Genomic DNA, 16,471 nt, shown 5'->3' with positions numbered 1-16,471 from the left:
TTTTCTATAATTAATTGTAATTGTAATTGTAATTATAAGAGCAGATTTGTCTTACAGTATAGTACTTTGTATTAGTGGCTGCATTGGATGTGATTTTCGCTTTTGTTCATTGTTTCAAATCTGTTGACTGAAGTGGTTTCAAGTGACTAAACAAATAAAAGCACTCTTTCGCCACATAATATGGATAATAAACTTGTCTTTCTTGCACGTAGAAAAATCCACTAGTGTTTCCGCTTCTGTTTTTCCTTGTGAAAAACAACCATGGATATATATTTATTGTCCCATCATACTGTTTAAAATAAGCTGCCTAAAGCAAGACTGTCACTTTTCTTTTTTGACAGAGTCTATAGATCCTGCTCTGATTTATGGATGGACAAGGAAAGAACAAAATTGAAGGATGTAAGAAAACTAGAGATCTTGAACTTTCAATCCATTAGAAACTCTTTTTATAGGTAGTTTGAAATTATAAATATGCATGAAACTTTGGTGTAGTGAAACATTCTTGTGAATACAAAATTCTTGTGAATTTTGGAGACGTGGGCATCCATAATGTTACATGCATCAGCATGTCATCATACAAGTGACATACAGTAAGCAATTTATGTTCCAATTGCATAATTCAAGTAATGACATTGTGACACACGATGCCACTTGCCCCCATCACCCCAATCCCAATAGATTTTCAAATCTGGAGGCAAATGACAAGGAAGGAGGCAAAGAGAGATGATTTGCACTTTCCTTTTTGTATTGCATAAACTTTGACACATCATTTAAACAGCAATCACAATGCAAAAAAGCAAAGTAGAAGATAAGCAGCTACTAATAAAACATATAAGGATAAACATTATGAAAAAAAATATTTCCCAAATTACTAACCAAAATATTTGTACTGTACTTTGAAGGTTAAACATTGTAGGTTATTGCTAGTATCTGTTTAAGTAATTCCATATTCTGTTGTTTTTTATTGGTCCCTTAACTCCTTCCCTTAAAACTGAATTCAAAGTTTCTGAATGTCTTGCTGAATGTGTCATAAACCTACTTTGGTTAAGCTTCTGTACACTATCACTTTTGCAATTGCTGCATCTTCTCTAATTTTGGTCTTCCATCTTGTATTCACACTTTTGTGGCACTTTTTTTTACAGTTTGATCAGATTGTGAATTTGGAGTCTGCATGATTTGGAATAACCCCACCAAAGTTTGGGCACATTAGTACTTTATTTAATTGCATATTCAATGAATCCACGCAAATTTAAGCAGAAATCTCACTGTACGTGGCGAGGGCTTAAAGATAATACGCCTGAGAGAAAAATGCAACAAGTGAAAGTATCAAGATTTGTTAAGTACAAGAACAAGGGGAACTTATAATAATGTCAAGAGAAAAACTGCCTGCACAGGGATTTAGGTTTCCAATGGTTTTCATATGCACAATTAAGAAAGAAATATAATATAGATAAAAAAGTAATTGGAACAAAAAAAAAATTCCATAAAATGGAATTTTAAATTGACAAATAATGAACAGATGATTGCTAGCATTTGCAAACCTACGCTGAGATTTGAAATAGAAGAACAAGTTAAAGTGGCTAAAATAATAACTGGACCAATGGGAAAGTATGTGATTAAAAGGACTAATGTTTACATTGTGTTACAATTTAAGAGAACATTTGACAAATAATGTAATGTTGATATATGACACCAGTGAAATTATTCAAGATGTATAAAGGTACCTCTAATCAGTTTTGGAAATGTGGAAAACATGAACAATAATTTCACCATGCATGGTGGACTTGTGAAAAAGCAATAAATAAATAATATAAACATGGGTACAAATTCATATAATGCTAAAAAAACCTTTAAGATTAAAATTGAGATGAAACCAGAATATTTTTTTACTGCAATTTGTGGATAGTGAATCAGAAAAGACCTATGGAAGATGGGCTTTGTTCATAATAACTGTAGTGAGACTAGCATATGCACCAAGATGGAAAAATATTGAAATATTCACAATGGAGGAATGGATTGGAAAAAGAATGGAATTTGTGAAAATGGCAAAAATGATCCTGTTTGATCAGAGATAAGATAATGACTAAAAATCTCTTGTGGACTTTTTGCTGAAGCTGAAAAAATGAATTGGTGATGTATGAATTTGCTAATTAAAAAGGGTTGAACATAGGAAGAAGGGAATGATGTAACTCTAAAAGGAGGAGATATAAGTTTGTTTATAACTGATGTAAAAAAAGATTGGATGACTAAGATTAAATTATCTGCCACATCACTGACCTAATAATAGTTTGGTTCCAGAGAATCTTTTTGAAGATCTTTTTTTCCCTAACACCCCCAATACAGACAGATAATTCTATATCAAATAAGATCTTTTGTCATTGCTGTTGAGGCTAATCAAATTAACTCTGCATAGACCACTGTTTTTATAATGGAAAGACAAGCACAGTGAGTTACAAATATATTTTTCTTTTGGTTTAGAAACTGCTTGGTTATATTTAAAATGAAAAGTAGCACTCAAATTCAATCTATGTCTAGAAGTAGAAGAAGGACTAGGGTTGACATGATAGCAATATTCCAATATCTAAGGGGCCACCACAAAGAAGATGGGGTCAACCTATTATTCAAAGCACCTGAAGGCAGAACAAGAAGCAATGGATGGAAGCTGATTAAAGAGAGAACCAACCTAGAACTAAGGGGAAATTTCCTGACAGAACAATTAATCAGTGGAATGATTCACCTCCAGAAGTTGTGAGTGTTCCAACACTGAGGGTTTTAAAGAAGACATTGGACAACCTTGTCTTAAATAATATAAGTTGTTCTTCTTGAGCAGGGGGTGGAACTAGAAGACTTCCAAGGTCCCTTACAACTCTGTTATTCCGCTATTCTGTTCTGCTAAATTCAGGATTCCATCCCTGTTGTTTCTAGTCAACAAGGCTTATGTTAGAAATAATATCATCCAACATTTGTAGAGTAAGGGGAGGATTCAAGTTCTCCATCCTTTGTCTAAAAATTATCCTTACCTTTGTAAGACTATTCTGTGTTTACAATTTTAATGCTAAGATATGCAGAATCCCTCAAAAGTTAGTTCTGTTTGTTCTCATTGAATCTGTGTGCAATTGGAAAGTCGGCCTGTTTAAAAATATTGGAACTTAGATTAGACTCTTTAACACTTAACCATCAACAGAAGAGATTTCATTGAAAAAGTTCTTGGTCACGAGATGAGATTCATTGCATTAGAGACCTTGAGATTACTGAACAAAAGAGACACAGAATGTAGCTATCGCTTCAGCCTGATTGCCTTCTCAAGATAGTTTTCAACTGCAGTCGGTGCTGGGATTAGTCTGTAGTCAGAACATACATTCATGGCATGCAGTTCAACAGTGAGAAACAATGAAGAACTACAAGATTGCTCCCTAATGCTTACCTTGTAATTGGAGGGATCATTTTTTACATAATAAACACCCTATTCTGTGCCAACCCTAATAATAGAAAGTTTAAAGCTGCTACGTACTGTAGGAAACATGCTTGAAATTAATGAAATGCCACAGAGCCTAATCAGGTTTGCACAACCCAAAATTTGAATCAGAGCAATATTGATCTGGATCAGCATGTAAATAACCAAGGATATTTGTTTGCATGTGATTTGTGTAGATAAGTGTGGGAACACGTCCTGAAATTATTAATTTATGGTAGTCATATGGAAATATGACTGAGCAATCACATGCAGCAGCATCTTGTGAAAGAAACAAGTCCTAGCTGTCTATCGAGAAATGGACAGTAGTGAAATTTTCCTTATATTTTACTTACTTGCTGTTGACGTCTGGTGACTGCCTGCAAGTCCCTGTGTCAACATTTCAAGTAACGGATCCAAAGAATTCAGAACCCCAAGGCAGGAACATTCCTCAGAGAACGTGTTTATTGGACACAACATATCGGCACAGCCAGTGAAAACCAACTCTAAAGTTTCCCGCGGTTTCCGTGTAATAAAAAGAGCAAATGTTTCCCTCCCCAGGTGTCACAGGTCACATTGTCCAATCAAAGCAGTTGGAGGGCTCCTTTGACCACTTTGGCCTCCTCCTATTGCCCCCTGTTGGAATGACCTTGGTTCCCACAGAAGAACTCTTTATTTTGTCTCCTAGGCGGTCTAACTATTTCCCCATCATTGTCCCCCCATAATGCGTGACAAGTATCAACCAGTATAAGATGGCTTCAGCCAGGTTTGATTCAGAGTTGACACCCTGCAGGGTTTTTTTTTCATGTTTTGTTCATTTTATTTATATAACATACAAAAAATCAATTTCCATCAAACTGTGTGATCTGGGTAACCTGCAGTTTTCTTGCCAAGGTTCTTCAGAAGTGCCATTGCTTGCTTCCTAGGGTTGAGAGAGAGTGCCTGGCTCCCAGTCTCCCAGTTGACTTTATGCCTAAAGCAGGATTAGAGCTTACAGTCTTCCAGTTGCTAGCCGGTTGCCTTAACTGCTACAACACAATCAAACTGGTTTTATTGACTTTGTGCTACCCCCAAAATCCCCGAGCTGAATGAAGGTACATTCAGACCGAGATCTTGGAGCCAAATAGGAAATATAATAAGGAAATACGAACTATGTCAAAACAAGAGATTGTTTTCCTTTAAATGAACTCAACAGAACTTCAGACAGTAGAAGCAACTTACTACATGCAGAATGGATGCTGAGATTCAACAAACGCTGGTAGGCATCCTATCATTTCTATATCTCCACAGAGAGAAAAGATTTTAAAATGGACTTTCCATACATAAAAAAGAAAGCCAATTATTAAAAGTTTAATTGGTGAAAGAACAGCGTTTATTAGTGACTGATAAGCCCATATGGATTTTTTCCTGGAAAAAAAGGGAAAAATGAATTTGTGATTTATGAGTTGGTTGATTAGAAAGGGTAGATTGCAGAAAGAAGGAAATTATGTAACTTTAGACATGGTAAAATATAACGGTATTTGTAACGCTCTTAAGAAAACAGGAAGTTGCTTATTTATAACTTTCGTTTCCTTTTTTCCTTAATTTTTTTCTGTACCTTTTTATTTGCGTCTTATTTTTCTTTCCTTACTTTTTCTTTCTTTTCGAAATTTGTATTTTTATTCTTTCAAAAAATTCCTTAATAAAAATTATCTATGGGGAAAAAAAGGAAAGCCAGGGAGGGGGAGGGGGGGGAAAGTCAGGGCAAACCACGCCATCTTTATTTATGCATATCTATACTCTTGAGCCAGTTCTGCCCACTTTTTGAAGTCAAAGACTTTTTATGAGTTTGGGCTGCTTCTAAACATCAAGCTGCCCAGTTTGAGGCTTCCGATGCCATCTTGCCTGGCAACCTTCAGAGAAAAAGGAGCCTGGCAAGAAAAATAAATGGGAAATACCTTGAACGCATTTCCCCAGTGTAATCTGGAGCAAGTTTAGAGGCAGCTTAAATCATATGTACGTTTTTGGGATTTAATTGGCCTACTTTTGCAGGATTGTTGCCTCAGGACTTCAGGTTCAGGAAGGAGCCTGGAGTCTTAACTGGGCTCTGTTGCTCTGTTATTCTCTTTAATTGTGTCTCCTTGGTTGCCATGGTGACTGTTTGGCCCTGCAGTTCTCCAGATTCATAAGGCCACCCAACTGTTGTGGAGTGATCAGAATTGCACAAAGCTTGCATGTTTTGGGGAATAGGAAGGCCTATTACTGTTTCCCTCCCTTTAAAAGATGTCTGATTCCTGAAATATCTACCGGCCACTCATTCTTAGCTCTGCATCTTGAGAGTCCAAGCAGCAATTCTTTGAATCACAACCTTAAGCCCCTTTGGGTGGTTCTTTCTTCTTCTTCTTCTTCTTCTTCTTCTTCTTCTTCTTCTTCTTCTTCTTCTTCTTCTTCTTCTTCTTCTTCTTCTTCTTCTTCTTCTTCTTCTTCTCCTCCTCCTCCTCCTCCTCCTCCTCCTCCTCCTCCTCCTCCTCCTCCTCCTCCTCCTCCTCCTCCTCCTCCTCCTCCTTCTCCTTCTAGCAGGATGTGGTCAAAAAAGTCAAGACAGAAGCCACAATGGTACAAATGAAGCTACATCTATTTTTTAAAAATGTAACTTCAATTGCATCCTCACTGCAATTAACCGCACCTTGACCACTGCAACTACAGTTGACATGAGGTTATCCTTGCAAAGTGTTAAGAAATTGTAGTTAGTACAAAATGTTGCAGCTCAGTGCAAGATGTAACAATCATGGGATGCCTGTTCTGAACGATCTGCTGTGGTCACCAGTTGCCAAATGCTGAAATTTTTATTTTAGAGCCCTAAATAGCTTGTAGCAGACATGGCCAACCTTTTGCCTTGCCTGGGCTGCATTGAGTTAAAAGGAATTGTCATGAATTGCATATAAGATATATAATGACTCAGGTCGACTCAGCCTTCCATCCTTCTGAGGTGGGTAAAATGAGGACTCAGTTTGTTGGGGGCAATGTGCTGACTCTGCAAATTGCTTAGAGTGGACTGTAAAGCGATATATAAATCTAAGTGCTATTGCTATATAGTTAATGAATATAAATTACAATGTTAAAAGTTTACAATCTTACTAACAGTCCAGGGCTGCATGTGGGCTGAACATACTTGGTTAAGACTTATTATTTATGTATTTAGGGTAGCTGCCAATCTCACAAAAACAGCTCAACAAAGATTATCTGTGGGTCAGTCTCTCCCAGTACGAAGCTGCCAAGTTAGATCACTTGAAAATTATCTTTGGCAGCTGCTAGAAGTCCATGTTTTGGGTATACAGGTAGTCCTTGACGTACAACAGTTCATTTAGTGACTGTTCAAAGTTACAATGGCACTGATAAAAGTGATGGCCTTTGTAGCATCCCCATGATCATGTGATCAATCTTCAAAAGCTTGGCAACTGGTTCGTACTTAGGACAGTTGCTGTGTGCTGAGGGCAAGTGATTACCTTTTACAAACTTTTGACAAGCAAAGTCAACAGGGAAGCCAGATTCATTTAACAACTGGCTTACTAACTTATTAATTGCAGTGATCCACTTAATAACTATGGCAAGAAAGGTCATGAAATGGGACAAAACTCACTTAACAAATTCTCACTTAACGACATAAATTTGGGGCTCAATTGTGGTCATAAGGCGAGGACTACATGTACAGAAAAAGTATGTGTGTGATCCATAAACAATGTATTTGGGAATATGTAAGATACATTTCTTTTGTCAAGCTTTTAATTGTTAATTACTTCAATAACTGGCTTTAATTTTAGTTCTGATTTTATTTGATGTTATACTTAGAATAGAATAGAATAGAATAGAATAGAATAGAATAGAATAAAATAGAATAGAATAACAGAGTTGGAAGGAACCTTGGAGGTCTTCTAGTCCAACTCCCTGATTAGGCAGAAAACCCTACACCATTTCAGACAAATGGTTATCCAACATCTTCTTTAAAACTTCCAGTGTTGGAGCATTCACAACTTCTGGAGGCAAGTTGTTCCACTGATTAATTGTTCTAACTGTCAGGAAAGTTCTCCTTAGTACTAAGTTGCTTCTCTTCTTGATTAGTTTCCACCCATTGCTTCTTGTTCTACCCTCAGGTGCTTTGGAGAACAGGGTATTTGCTACTATTTTGCTACTTAGGGTATTTGCTACTATTGTAAGCAACCTTGAGAACTGGGATAAACAGGAGGGGGAAATACATTTAAATTAAAATATAACAGATAAATTGAGCAGTTTGAGATACGTCTTATTTTCTGCTGTGGATACACATATTTATTGCTGGGGCAAGGCTCCCGTCTTACAAATAGGATCCCTGCCCATCAATAAGCACTTACAAGCACTTTTCCTCAGTGCTTGCAGTTCAGAGCTATTGCCCTTTTAAAAAAAAAGATGGCATTCAAATCCTTTACAGACAAGAATTGTACTGGGAAATGTAGGCCTTGCTTGTTATTGAATTTTTATAATCATCTTGAAAGTGACTTCATCTGTTTATGAACTGCAACTCTTTTATCCTAACATACAAGCTATTGTCTCTGGCTAAGAAAGAAATCATTTATATGATTTCAGAAAATGACTAGCTAGAAATGGCCTGGGCCACTTGCCAAGAACAAATATTGTGTGCTTACACTGCATTTGGAAGTGAATACCAATAGATTTCTTGCAGGAAGTGAATGCCAATATGTTTTTTTCAATGCAACAATTGCATTAAAACTGTAACTCAAATGGAGAAATTAAATCACCAGGCTTTTAATATTCTAAATTCATCCAGTATAGTTATAACTAATTAACAAGACTGAGTAAAACTCATCTCACCAACTTTCACAGACTGGGACTCTTCATGTTTATGCTTCCCACGTCTATTGGAGACCCCAAGACTTGGCAATTTGAGTCCCTGGTTCAGCACAATAAGTTGGAGAAATTCATTGCAACTACACAAGCCTACCTATGCAAAAGTTGGAAAAGCAATGAAATTTCTACAGTGAAAGATTGTGTTTTAAAATTTATCATATTTAGAGACAGCCAATCTGCCACATAAGAGGTGTCTCAGTGGCTAAGACGCTGAGCTTGTCAATCAGAAAAGTCGGCAGTTCGGTGGTTCGAATCCCTAGTGCTGCATAACGGAGTGACCTCCCGTTACTTGTCCCAGCTTCTGCCAACCTAGCAGTTCGAAAGCACGTAAAAAATGCAGGTAGGAAAATAGGGACCACCTTTGGTGGTAAACAGTGTTCTGTGCGCCTACAGCGTTAAGTCATGCCGGCCACATGACCATGGAGATGTCTTCGGACAGCGCTGGCTCTTTGCCTTTGAAATGGAGATGAGCACCATCCCCTAGAGCTGGGAACGACTAACACATATGTGCAAGGGGAACCTTTACCTTTAATCTGCCTCATAGAATGATTCTATGAACGGAACTTGAAGAAAGGCAAAGTCAATGGAAAAATAACACTTAAAAAAAAAACAAATACTGGAATCTTGATATGGATGTTTTGTTGAAAGAAATATCAAATTAATGTTTTCAGGATTTGAATTAAAAAGGGACAAAGAGGAAGGAGAAAAGATTAAGAGGATACTGTAATTACTAAACAGAAAGAAGGCATAATTCTATGTTGTTGTTGTTTTCATTCCTTTTTTCTTTTTTTCCCTACCTTTTTACATATGTAAAAATACATAGACATGCGCACACTATTTCTTTGGCATTGTCCTGGGGGCGGAATTCGGGTGGCAATGATTAGCATAAAGCACTTCAGCACACACTTGTAACAATAAACAAAATAAAAAAGTGACTTTTAATATATACTAATTCTCCTATTCACAGGGAGACTATCACTCTTAAAGTAGACTACAGGAGGCTCAAACTATATAGTGCTTTAAATAAGCTTGAAAACATAATTAATGTTAAAAGTCAATAGGGTGAAGTGATGGAAGGTATTTGACCTGGATGCGGAAGATCGATTGATGTTCGCCACTGAACTTTGTTCGCCCTGGTGACTTTGTTCAAGTTCATCTTTCTTACCTCCGTGTCTCATAATGTTATTGTGAGAAAAACTGGTGGAAGGATACAGTGTCAAGGAATTAAAGCCAAATATCCTGTTTTGAACTCCTTGGGGAACGGTGAAATGTAAAGCCAATCAAATAAATTTAATAAATAAAATTGGAACCACTTCAGTTGCTTTGTAGTTGCTGAGGTAACATACCTTTTTTAAACAAAGTTTTATTGCTTTTTTGGTGTTTTACAAAAGGAAAAGGTATGGGGAAAGTTACAAATTGTGGCAGCCGCAAACTGCGGTGTGTATACCCCCCCTCCAGACTCATGTTATACATTTGCATAGCATTCAAATATTACATTATAGCATATAGTCAGTGTGATAGATTCATTAATAATTTCAATTAATTTATATCATGTGGATTTTCTTACCTATTTGTGTGATCTGAGCTTTCTTGATGTCCCCCTGTCTCCCCCCGTTGGCAGTGCTCCGGCCCCTCCTGTGTCTTGTGCATCTACTGGGATATCTTCTGGTTTTTCTAGGAGTAGTTTATTTTTTTCCATAAAGGCCTGCGCCTCTATGGGTGTATTAATTCTAACTCTTGTCTCCTCCCAGAATATTAACATACCTTCAGGCAACAACCAACGAAACCACACCCCCTTCTGGTATAATTTATTCGCCAATTGCGAATAGGATTTTCTTTTCTCCCTCACTTTCTTGGGGATCTGTTTCAGTATGGTTATCTCCTTATCTTTGTATATCAGGGCTTGTCCCCTTTGTGTATTCAGAATTTCATCTCTTGTGCTTTTCCTAAGAAATTTAATATGCACCTCCCTGGGGGACATTGTGTGTTCTGGCATATGCAGAGTTCACTCTATAAGCCAGGTCTATTTCCCACCCCTTCTGTTGTTTTTCTTTCTGGATATACGCTGAGGTAACATACCTTGTTCCTGTCAAAACTGTTGCCCCTCCATTATAAGCTAATTTTAGTTTCAGAATTTTCTCCAATTTGTGTTCATGTGTAATGCAACGTTTACTTAACAAAAGGCAGCCACATTAATCTCTTATAGTAAAAAAAGAGATCTGTGAAACCCTTAGCATCAGTGAGTTTATTAGTATTAATGTTCTTAAATTTCAGGGTTTTTTCCTAAGTAAAGGGATAGCTCCTTTTTTGTGGAATATGATAACCTATTTCTGTAAATAGAATATAAGTGCCATAGATATAATGGGAACACTAAGATAGATCTAACAGTACATCTGATTCTTCATAGAAATATAGACCTCATGAGCTGAATGGTAGATCTGGCATCAAATTATTTTCATTTCATGATTGTTTCAGATTACAACATTTGCTTTCCGACATTCTCCATATTTTTGAATATTCATTGTGGCATCATGGCCCTACCCTTCGCCACTATTGAATTAAGAGCGCTCTGCACCCATCCTTGCATCAGCAGAAAACTATATTAGCATGAAATTTGTTGTCCCCATCAGTCCCAATTGCTGATCTCAATTACCGGTTCCAATTTTTCTCAAAGTTTAGTGACAAAGCCTAATAGAATTATACACCTTGAGGCTGCCCTTGGATTTGCTGTAATAAGGAAGAAAGCCCTCTTGGTAGAGCTAAATATGATTTCAGCCCGTCTCACTTGTGAAGATGAAGACAACATCATAGGGGCATAACAGGAAAAAAAAGTTGTTGTCAAAGCATATTAGTGCTGAGGTTAAATGATATAAGCTTCATTGCAAGACGTAACTGTTACAGAGAATATCACTAAGACCCAAGTCTGAAAAGATCACCTTCTGCAATGTTATTCATCTGAGGCATTTAGATCATCTGGAGAGATCTGCTCAGGGTCTCATGGGGAAGTGGCTTCCACTCTAGTTTCTCAGTGGCATCCTTCCAGCTTTGGAACTATATCAACTCCCCAGTTGTTTTTATCCATCCAATCCATTTAACCAGGATGGGCATGCTTCTAGTCCCTTTGGCCAAAGAATGCCACTAGACAGGGTCTACAACAGGGTTGTAAAACTCAATTTCATTGAGGGCCACATCAGGGTTCTGTTTGACTTCCGGGGTGTGGGGTGGGGTAGGAGTAGCCAGCTTGATCTCACTCATGTTGGGGGTGCCTACAGTGGACCGGGCTCCTGAGCTCTGTTTTCATCTGGGACAGCCTCCTGCAGCTCTCTGCCAGCAAAAATGGAGCTTGGGAGTGCTGTCCACAGCCCTCCTGCGCTCCATTTTCAGCTGTGATAGTCTCCTGCAAGCCTCTGCCAGTGAAAACTCCCAGGTTCCATTTTTGCTGGCAGAGGCACTGTGAGCTGGTCCTTCACTGTTTCCAGGGTGGCCTAACGGGTCAGATCTAGGCACTCTGTGAGTCAGATCCAGCCCATGGGCCTTAAGTTTGACACCCCTTGTCTAGAAGATGTGCATTTCTATGGGGTAACAGACATTTAAATACAATTGAAATAATTAAACCTTTTTTCTTGACTGTACAACTGTGAAATGGAAGGTAAGTGACTTATTTGCAAGGACCTCTTTTTTTAAGTATTGTAGTTAGGCATTTAGAAAGCCATTAGTCAAGGAGAAGTACTCAGTTTAGCTTCACTTCACAAGCTATATTTCTATATACAGTGTATGTCTCGTCCTGCTTCCATCAAGCTATCAAGCATACAACTTTCCATAAATCTGAAGTCTCAAAGATGTTTTTTCAAAAGGCAATTGGACAGTCTTTGTTTTTCCTTGAGGACATTTCACTTCTCATCCAAGAAGCTTCTTCAGAACTGAAGAAGCTTCTTGGATCAGAAGTGAAACATCTTCAAAGAAAAACAAAAAAAGTCCAGTTGCCCTTTGAAAAAGCACCTTTGGGGCCACAATGACCTGGATGACAGAGAATCTCCATAGTCATATATCTGGAACAAAGCCCAAGGTAAGTTTTAGTGCTTGATTTCCTGACAGTGTAATCAGGATTTCCAAGTAACTGTGTACCCTAAATTGCTAAACTCATAATGGGGGTTTAGGTGATGCTGCCATTTATTTTCTGGACATAAGTAAATGAGTTTAGCCCTTTGGTTTTAGTTCATATTTCTACTCTTCTGGTGGAAATGTCAGTGCTCTTTTGACATTCAGTTTTGAAGATTTAAGATAGGATTGTTCCTTTTTTAATTGTCTAACTCCTCTGCTCTGTTTACCTTTTTATTAGGGGAAAATTTAACTCACATGAGTCTTAGAAACAATTTAGAATTGTTCTTATTGTGTTGGTTTACTTCATTAGTTTAGTTATTTATTCATTTAGGTCATTACTTCCTTTGCTATATTCCACCAATTAGCCATGGATTCTTCTCTGATGCAATGAGTCTTGAACACCTACCTAGAAATCTACTTTTGTACTTTGTTCATTAAACATAAAAACAAAAGCTTGAAAATTTGGTCATTGTTTCTGCAACTTTCACCTCTTGAAAATAACAGTGACTTGTGGAGTGTGTGGGTGTATAAGTCCACTTTCCTACACACTATTTCAGGACAACATTAAACATTTTTGCTGTAATGTTACTCCTTTAAAACATTAAAACCCGCAAACCAGGGGATTGCAAATGTATGCCTGAATGTCTAATTATTAAGATTTGTATAACTTGAAGTGAAAGAAACAACTCAGAGATTCTCCGGAAACTTTATATTAGCTCTTTTGATCAGAGCTTTTCAACACATTTCAGGAACACATTTCCTTCCGGGACAGCAACTTCCCAATAATTATTTTTAAGTCAGATTGAAAAGAAACTTAAGCTGCTTAAGGAAACAACTTTGGTCATGAACTCGGGATTCATTTCAAGATACATGTAAAGTACCTCTCAGCCCATTTCTTAATATGAACACTCGTGGCCAGGCAAGGGCATTTCATTAAAATGGACAGCTACAAAATTTAGAGTTGCTGTTTAATCACACCTCTCCCTTGTCCCAGATTAGTAATGTCTGATTCAATTTACTGGGTTCTTGATATCATAAAGTTATTTCCAATTCTGAAATAATTGGCAAATGCTAAAATTGTGGGAAAGATAGAGAGAAGCTGCAGAAGACGTTAAGATTTTGATGTCAGAAAAAGTATAAATTATCCAGTATTTTGCAGGAGGAGGGATTTAATGTGCAGTTGCCACACATTTAATGAAATGTGCAGGTTGTTATGGAGAGAAATAAGTGTTTTATAAAACTTTGACAAAGTTTCTGATGCTCTCCATATTGTGGAATATAAAGGAATTCCGTGGAGAGGCCAATTTGTAGTTTGAGAGATGCTTTTTGCTCTGGCCTTGCTCTCTGTGTGCAAAGTGACAACTTCTGAAGAGTGATTTCTTTCCAGCTTTAAGCAACACGAAAGTTAATTCCAGCCTCATAATGTTGAATATTGCCATGGTTGTTTATGCTCGATTGTATGCCTACTGGACTACTCTAATGTATTGTCTGTGAAGCAGTCCTTAAAAAGGATCTGGAAGTTGCAAGTGATACACAACACAACACAGTCACTGACAGAATATTTGTAGCTCAAAGATGAATAGTTTCCCTCTGGTTATTTTATTGTCATGCTGATGTTGCCTAGTTTGGTAATGAAATATCTGCAAGAAAACAACCAAGCTCAGAGTGCACCTGGGACCCCACAGACACAGGTTGTAAATAAGAGCCATATGCTTTGATCATCTCATACCTATTAAGATCCACTGACTACCATTTTAGTTCCATACTCAATTCAAGCTGCTGCTCCTATTAATTCTTAAAATATCAAAGGACTTTAAGATGGACTTTAAGGTTCATCTCTCATGTATTCTTCCTGCATGCTTCAGTTGTAATTAGCCTCAACATGCTATTGATTGAGGTGGTATAAGAAGCCTAGCTCTTTCAGTGGATTGCTTAACATTTGAGGAGTCTTATGGCTTTTTAAAATGCTTACATGGTGAAATATCCTTTTGTTCTTTCAATTTTTTTTTTGCTAATTAATTTAGGTTTTTAGCATGGTGGTACCATTATGGCAGCAGTAACAATTAGAATTTTACATTTTCATGTAATATGAATTGAAAATGTTTAATCATTCCAGTGGAAGCATTTTGATGGTCAAAGTACACTACCTAGTTGAGGAGATGGGTGGTTTTTTTTTAAAAAAAAATAGTTTCTGTCAGTATTTTACTTATAAAATAGCTGCAGGCTTCGATCCACAAAACCTTTCTTAGAAATGAGAATTTCTTAGAAATGAGGGGCTGCCACAAAGAAGAGGGGGGTCAACTTATTTTCCAAAGCTTCAGAGAGCAGGACAAGAAACAATGGAGGGAAACTAATCAAGGGGAGAAACAACCTGAAATTAAGGAAAAACTTCCTAACAGTGAGAACAATTAACCAGTGGAATGGTTTGTCTTCAGAAGTTGTGGATGCTCCATCCCTGGAGGTTTTTAAGAAGAGACTGGACAGCCACTTGTCTGCAATGGTAGAGGGTCTCCTGCTTGTGCAGGGGGTTGGACTAGAAGACCTCCAAGGTCCCTTCCAGCTCTATTCTGATTAAAATAATTGGGGGACTGAAACTGAAAAGGGTATGCACTGAAAATCTAAAGCTCACCGGGAGAAAGAAAGCAAGCAGTGAAGGCAAACATGACATAAAATGGTTGGTGTACATATAACAAAGCTATGATTTCCTGTAAAAGGAATAGTTGAGGTTTTACAGCAGGCACCACTTGCACTGTGAAGATCTGACCGATAGTAACCTCCAATACACAAAGAAATAGACTCAGCAAGAATTGAAAACATGCTCTGGCGCTGCCAACATTCAACACGATCAAGTGTATGTGTGTGTGGGGGGGTTTCTCTCAGTGGAAAGAATGCAAAATATAACCTTTTAGGAGAATGAAATGGTGTGTGTGAGAGAGTGTTTGAGATGACAAGAATAAGAACAAAAGAACAAACTTTTAAAAACCTGTGTTATTCCACATTGCCGTTTACCATCGTGCATTGACCTCCCCCTCCCCCCATTTTATTTTTCTTGCAAAGCAAATGGAAATGGTTAGAAGAGTAACTGAAACTTGATCTCGTTTAGGAAAGAACGGTCCTGTTGCTTTTAATTTAAAAAAAACCCAGGGCCGCAAAACAGTGCGTTTGATCTAGATTTTGAAATAGGATGCAATATTGAACATACTTTTAAAATCAGGATGTATTAGTCTAAAGGTAAAGGTTCCCCTCGCACATATGTGCTAGTAGTTCCCGACTCCAGGGGGCGATGCTCAGCTCCGTTTCAAAACCGAAGAGCCAGCGCTGTCCGAAGACATCTCCATGGTCATGTGGCTGGCATGACTAAATGCCAAAGGCGCAGGGAGCGCTGTTATCTTCCCACCAAAGGTGGTTCCTATTTTTCTACTTGCATTTTTACGTGCTTTCGAACTGCTAGTTTGGCAGAAACTGGGACAAATAACAGGAACTCACTCCATTACGCAGTAGGGATACAAACTGCCGAACTGCTGACCTTTCTGATCGACAAGCTCAGCGTCTTTTTTTGGCTTTGCTGCAACAGTCAACAGTCCTATGTTCCCTAAACAGAATCAGGGTAAATTTGCAGTAAACATATATCTTACTGTTAAATACCTCATTAATTGAAGTGGAAGTCTGCAGTACTGTGGTAGGCACACTGACTTGAAAGGAAATTACCGTATTTTTCAGAGTATAAGACGCACCTTTTCCTCAAAAAAGAGGCTGAAAATCTGGGTGCGTCTTATACATTGAATACAGCATTTTTTTGCCTCCCGAAGCCCCGCCCCTTCACAAAATGGCTGTACATACCTTATGGAGGTTTCAGAGAGCTCCTGGGGGCTGGGGATGGCAAAAATGAGCAAATAATGGGCCTTTTTGCCCCCCCAGCCCCCAGCAACACTCTATAAGCCTCCATAAGGCTATGCATGCAATTTTTTTGACAAAAAACGGGCCTGCTTTTTGCTCTCCCCCCCCCCCCCCAGGAGCACTCTGCAAGCCCCCCCCCGG

Source organism: Natrix helvetica (assembly GCF_964273705.1).
Source record: "Natrix helvetica genome assembly, chromosome: 2".
NCBI lineage: Eukaryota > Metazoa > Chordata > Lepidosauria > Squamata > Natricidae > Natrix > Natrix helvetica.
Note: the sequence above shows the minus strand (reverse complement) of the source record.